The sequence below is a fragment of the Camelus bactrianus genome, chromosome 25, assembly GCF_048773025.1.
Source record: "Camelus bactrianus isolate YW-2024 breed Bactrian camel chromosome 25, ASM4877302v1, whole genome shotgun sequence".
NCBI lineage: Eukaryota > Metazoa > Chordata > Mammalia > Artiodactyla > Camelidae > Camelus > Camelus bactrianus.
In genome coordinates, this window is record NC_133563.1 from 9,306,961 (window position 1) to 9,313,632 (window position 6,672).

Genomic DNA, 6,672 nt, shown 5'->3' on the forward strand with positions numbered 1-6,672 from the left:
ATTGGACGGAAATTGCTGGGTCATATGATAGGCGGATGTTTCGTCTTTAAGAAACTGCCAGACTTTTTTCCCAAGTTGTTGTACGATTTTACATTCCCAACAACATGTGAGAATTCCAGTTGTTCCATATCCTCACCAACATTTGATGTTGTTCAGAATGTCTCATTTTGATAAAGGCATGCCAGGCCTATTTTCTGCTTAGAAGATTTTTCAGGAAATCAGTTTTCCTTTCATCAGTAACACGGGCAAAGGGCTTCTAGGTTCTTCCCCCCAAAAATTACCAAAATTTCCTACTTCTCAACTCATAAAAATTTATTCTTAAGAAATCATAATTAAGAAATAATTCCTTGAGTATATGCAATGCATTCATTCCTGTTAAAGATCTAAATTTCACCCCGGAGGCAGAGTGCTGAATCTTTGGGCATATTTGTCCCTTCTTATAATTGTTTGTTTTTGTTTTTGTTTTTTTGAGTTCCACTTTATGTTATGCCTTTAGCTTCCTTGGAGCAACAGTATAAGAAACAGCCACATGAAACTCAGTTTGTATTTACTATAAAGGAAGTTACTGAAGACACAGTCTATTACATTAAATGGTTCTCCTGACTTCTCTTGTAGTTCAATACTGGAAACAGTACTTATTCTCCTGAGCAACTGGTCACTTTTTGTTTGTCTATTTGCTTATCTTATAGACCTTATGACTCTTATGACTGATTCTTTCTTTGGTCACTAGGAAGCTTAGAAATTGTGATCTACCTACTTTGCAATAATTTCTGGTTTATTATACATTTTTGTGTATGTTGCTCCTGGCTTCCGTCTACAATGCCATCCTTGGTTTTCTCTAAATCTTCCTTTTTTTTTTTTTTTTAACCTATTTTGATCCTTCTGTAGTTTGAAAACTGCCTCAAATAAATCCTGGACTAAGGTTAAAATAAAACTAGGCTAGTTTGGTATGCTGTTTAAAGCACTGATTATCCAAAGAGAATGTGGCTAGTGATTTCCATGTATATATTTACAAGAAATTGGAAATGTTTGTAACAGAGGTGAATCATAAGAACAGACTGAATACCATTCTTTTATAATTAGGGTAATCAGAGTTGTTAGGCATTTAATAGTAGCAGCATTATTCACAATAGCTGAAAAGTAGAAACAATCTAAGTGAACATGAACAGATGAATGGATAAACAAACTGTGGCAATATACATGTGATGAAATATTACTCAGCCATAAAAAATGAAATTCTGACATATGCTACAGCATGGATGAACCTTGAAAACATTATGCTAAGTGAAAGAAGCCAGATGTAAATAGGCAAGTATTGTATGTTTCCGCTTATATGAAGTATCTACAATAGACAAATTCACAGAAACAGAGAGCAGAATAGAAATTACTAGGGCTGGGGGACGGGAATCAGAAGTTATTGCTTAATGTTTATAGAGTTTCTGTTTGGAGTGGTGAAACAGTTTTGGAAATAGATGGTGGTGATGGTTACACAACATTGTGAATATACTTAATGCCACTGAATTTTATACTTAAATGTGACTAAAATGGTAAACTTCATGTTATATCTATTAATAAACATTTTGATAAGGGGGAGGTAATTAGGTTTCTTCACTGATTTCCGCTTGGAGGAGGTATTGGGGATTGAACCCCTGACCTCTTGGATGCTGAGCATGCGCTCTACCACTTGAGCTATACCCTCCCCCCCACGATTAAAAAAACAAAAACAAAAACAAAAACAAGTTAAAAGCCATTCTTTAAGTGATTAGGATAACTAGAGTTGCTGGTCTTTTAATGGGTTGTTAATAGTTGTCATGCGGTTTTTCCACAAGGCTTCCTAGAACTCATGTCATTCAGTGGATCATTATAAAGAAGATCATGTTTTATTAAAGCAACAACATTATAATTGAGAATTACATTTCAGAGTAAATGACCAAGGAAGCAGTATTATGTAAATTGCAGAGATGATCAGAAATATGCCATAAGAGCCAGGACACTACAATAATTGTCACAACTTGGGACTGTTGTGTGGGTTCACACACAAAGAGGGCAGTAGGGAAAGGCAGCCTGACTCGGGACACCTGCAAGGGCAGGAGTGACACTGTGCAATGTCTAATATGGTTCAGAAAAATGGTCTGCCCCAGGGGTCAGAGCTGGGGACAGGTAATCTGGAAAGGGAGCCATGATAGACAGATAGGCAGACAGGTCTACCTGTGACATACTTCTTTCTAACCAGGACAGGTAAAGACAGATGGGAAGTGGACACTTGGGAGGCGTACATATGAGGGGCAAGATCCCACCCACTGTGAGAGAAGCACAAGGCAGGACTCCAGTTCCAGGACAGAATTAAGGATGTACGTCGGGGAGGGTATAACTCAGTGGTAGAGGGCATGCTTAGCATACACAAGGTCCTGGGTTCAATCCCCAGTACCTCCATTAAAAGAAATAAATAAACCTATTTGTACCCACACACACACAAAAAATAATTAAGGATGTACTCAGTTTTACAGATCAAGAACATGGAAACATGGTGTCTGGGAAAGCTATCAAAAGCCTTGACAATCACTGTATCCTTCAATCTAAAAACTTACTGATAAGGAATTTATTCCAGAGAAGTAATTATTTAGCATAAAGACATAACTATTAATACAAACATTTTTATAGCAGTGCTTAAAATATTAAGAAATTATGATTATCTTAAATGCCCAACAATAAGGATAGCCATCCAGCAAAATAACCATAGCCATTAAAAATGCTGTTATGAAAGAATTCGCAAAGGCATGTAAGTAAAGATGCTTCCACTTTTATATCTACTTGAACTATTCTTTGGTTAGATATGTAAGTACTCAGCTGAACAAATCAAAGGAGATTACCTTGCCAACATTTTATGTCTGAAGCTCTCTATGTTGCTCAGAACTTCTTTCAGTAGCAGAGTAAGCTCATGGGATAAGAGAGGTTTGTCTTCCACTCCTTTCATCTAACGATGTTAAAGCAGTTTACTGCCTTTGTATATTTGACAAAAAGAACACTTTTATAAAGTTTTGCACAAACGCAGAAGCAAAAACTGTATTACAAAGTGTGCTTCTGTTATTGCAGAGAGGAGAGGGGCCCTGCTCAGTGATAAATACCACTTTCATGCATTCATTCATTGATTGAGCACCTGCACTGCACCAAATAGAACTCCTGGTTGTAGGCTGCTTACGTTATGAGGGAGAGGGCGGGGCAGACCACCAATAAGTAAACATACATGATTGTAGGCAGTGACTGACAGTATCAAAAAATTGAACAGGAGAGAGCGAGACTGGATGAGAAGCTGCTCAGACAGAGGGTTCAGGAAAGTCCTCTCTCTGAGAAGCAGACATGTGTCGGTGCCTGGAGAAAGTATCCTGCCCTTGACACTTCTATAAAATAATAAACCGTCTCATCTCTCAGTCCATACTCACTTGCTCTGTGTTAAAGTGTGGTCCGACGCAGCTGGTGTGTAATTGAGAAGAAAATTTCAATAAATGTTATTCTTGACTCTGTCGTCATCTGCCATTAGATCACTTTGAACTCCACTAAAGTGCCAGAAGAGATCATTAATTCAGACTTTACAAAATGAGCATCAAAATTCTGCCCGGAAAGTTTCTAGGACCAGGCTGTAAGTGGACTCTACTCCAGAGCTGCTGGCCCCAGGTGCAAATGCCTGGCTTTGGCAGGGGAGATGGGCAGGGCATCATAGGTGCCCAGCCAGGGCCAAGATAGCGCCTCCCCTTCCTCACCCATCCCCCATCAGACCCTACGGGAGGCCAGGTTTGTGCCAGCTGCTCTGCTGGAGACTACAGAGTTTTTTTATTCACTTGTTCAGCGAGTGTCTAATGTGTGCCAGGCTCTGGGAATAAAATAGGAAGGAGACAGAAACACTCCCTGTGCACAGAGCTTGTAGCCTAGCAGGAGCGGCAGATGACTGACAGTCGGCGATCACAGCATACTGTAACAGTGCCATTGTATGGTGCCTGGGACCCTGCGCAGGGCCCCCGTGTGGTCTAGAGGTGTCAGAAAAGGCTTCCCAGGGAAAGTGCTGTTTGTTTAAGCTGGGCTTAGAGACTGAGTGGGAGTCAACAAGGACAAGGAGAGAAGGATGGAGAAAACAGCATTCTGAAAGGAAGGAGCATATTGTTGTTATTATTACTATTATTATTACTGAAGTATAGTTGATTTACAAGGTTGTGTTAGTTTCTGGTGTACAGCATAGTGATTCAGTTATACATATATGTTATTTTTCATTATAGGTTATTACAAAATGTTGACTATAGTCCCCTATCCTATAGAGTAAGACATTGATGTTTATCTACTCTGTCTACAGTAGTATGTATCTGCTAATCCCAAACTCCTGCTTTATCCCTTTCCCCTTTAGTAACCATAAGTTTGTTTTCTATGTCTGTGGGTCTGTTTCTCTTTTGTGAATAAATTCATTTGTATTATTTTTTAGATTCCACATATAAGTGATGTCAGATGATATTTTTCTTTCTCTGTCTGACTTACTTCACTTAGTATGATAATCTCTAGGTCCATCTGTGTTGCTGCAGATGGCATTACTTCATTCTTTTTATGGCTGAGTAGTATTCCATTGTATCTGTATAGCACAACTTCTTTATCCTGTCATCTGTCAATGGACACTTTGGTTGCTGCTTCCATGCCTTGGCTACTGTAAATAGTGCTGCTGTGAACACTGGGGTGCATGTATCTTTTCAAGTTAGAGTTATCGGAAGGAGCACGTTACTGCCTGGAGGATCACTACTGGGCTCTGAGGGGCTGAACATTTCCTACATCTGGAGCATGGAGCCCATGGAGAGCAGGGAGAAAAAGGAAGCCAGGGACTTTTCAGTTCTCTGCACCTATCATAATTTTAACAGAAAAATTTCAAACCTATGCTGAAGTAAGTAGAGAGAATTACATAGTGAACCCCTAAACCCAGCACCCAGCTTCAACAGTTATTAACTCATGGCGATCATTTTCTCTGTACCTCTTCTGCTTTGCCAACTCTCCCTCCTCCACGCCTCAGGTTATTTTAAAGAAAATCTCAGACATTGTTTCATTTATAAATATTCTTGTATGTATTCTATATTAATTCTTCTCCAGCTCCGAGTACACTATCTGCTCATGATAGGTACTCAATAACTAAAGTGATTTGTTGGTTTAACCAACAAACAATTGAGCGGATGACAGAAAGGTGGGCAGAGCCACGTGGTGGAGCTTGGACACAGTTCTGTGGGCACTGGGATGGCCAGGAAGGGTCTTGAATTGGGGAATGACATAAAGTGGTCACTCTGCTGAAAGTGGAGGAAGAATTGGAGGGGCAACTGCAGAGGGATTTTTAGGAGGCTGTTGTACAAATCCTGGCAACCAGATCACAGTGATGTGTGGGAGAGGGTAAGGAGCTGGAAGATGGGGAAGGGAAAGCAAGGCAGGAAAAAAAACAAAACCCAAACACCCAGAGATAGAAAAGAAAGAGGAAGGAAAGTAGACTGTGAGACAGAACAAAGAGAAGTGAGTCGGAGAAGATGAAGGGAAAGTACAAAAGAGGAGGATGCTGAGTAGTGCTGAGGGAGCAGGGCACAGAGGGCAAGGGGGCCGAGAGGGTCTTACCCCCGATCCTGTGCCCAGCCAGGCCGATGCCTGTGGGAAGGTGCCCACCCCCGGCCAGCTCTCTTCGCCACTGTGGGCAGAGGATGGACAGAATTGCAGCAGTGGCAGTTCTCAGGGTCTTGTGGGTATCCAAGGAGCATCCAGACAGTGTGGGGGAGCTAGGCAGGAAAAGAGCCCGCAGGAAGCAGGCGGAGGGGAGAGCTCCTCCAGCCAACTGGGAACAGGTTCAGAGCCAGGTCCTCTTCCAGGGGGAGCTCGAGTGGTCACAGAGCACCCGGGCTCTGGGCAGATGACCAATGTCCCTAGCACAGCCAAGTGCTATTTAAGAGAATATCAGCAGCTCAAGGACCCTGCAGTGCTGGCGGCAGAAGAGGGGGCAGCCACCCTGTCCCCAGGCACACACAGGCGCGGGTGCTACCTGTTGTTTCCCGCCCCCACTGCCGGACCTTCGGCTCAAGCAAAGCGGATCTTGCAAGTGAACAGCCTCTAGAACCCAAAGCTTGGCAGGCAGGGGACCAATATTTGAGATACTCCTATTTTCTGAACTGGCAAGATTTAATAAGGTTTCCTAACTGTCATGAATATTCATCTGTTTTCGGGTTTGACAAACATGGGGGCTGCTTCCCCTCTCTGAGCCAGACAGTGCTCTGAAGGATGTCCCTCAATACAGCTGGCCTCTTACCCCACCCACCTTCTGTGGGTGTGTCCTTGGGTGGTGGGTGACAGTTGCTGGTCTGTGTTTGTTTTTGGGGGGGAGTGATCTTTCACAACTCCTTAGCATGGCTGAGTGGGGGCCTCCAGCAGAGGAAGAAGGTGTTCTGACTCCCTCGGGGACTTTGTCACTTCCTTAGGGCCCATGGTGAGATCCATGGACACTGCTTTTTTGGCTTATTTGTGATAAACATGGACAAGTTTCTCCCAAACTCTGTAAGGAGATATTTGGATCAAAAGAAATACTAACAGGAACAGTAAACCAAAGGGGCCCTAAGTAGGGGATTGGTGGACGTCATTTGAATTCCCTGAGTGCAAAACCACATGTACCTAACA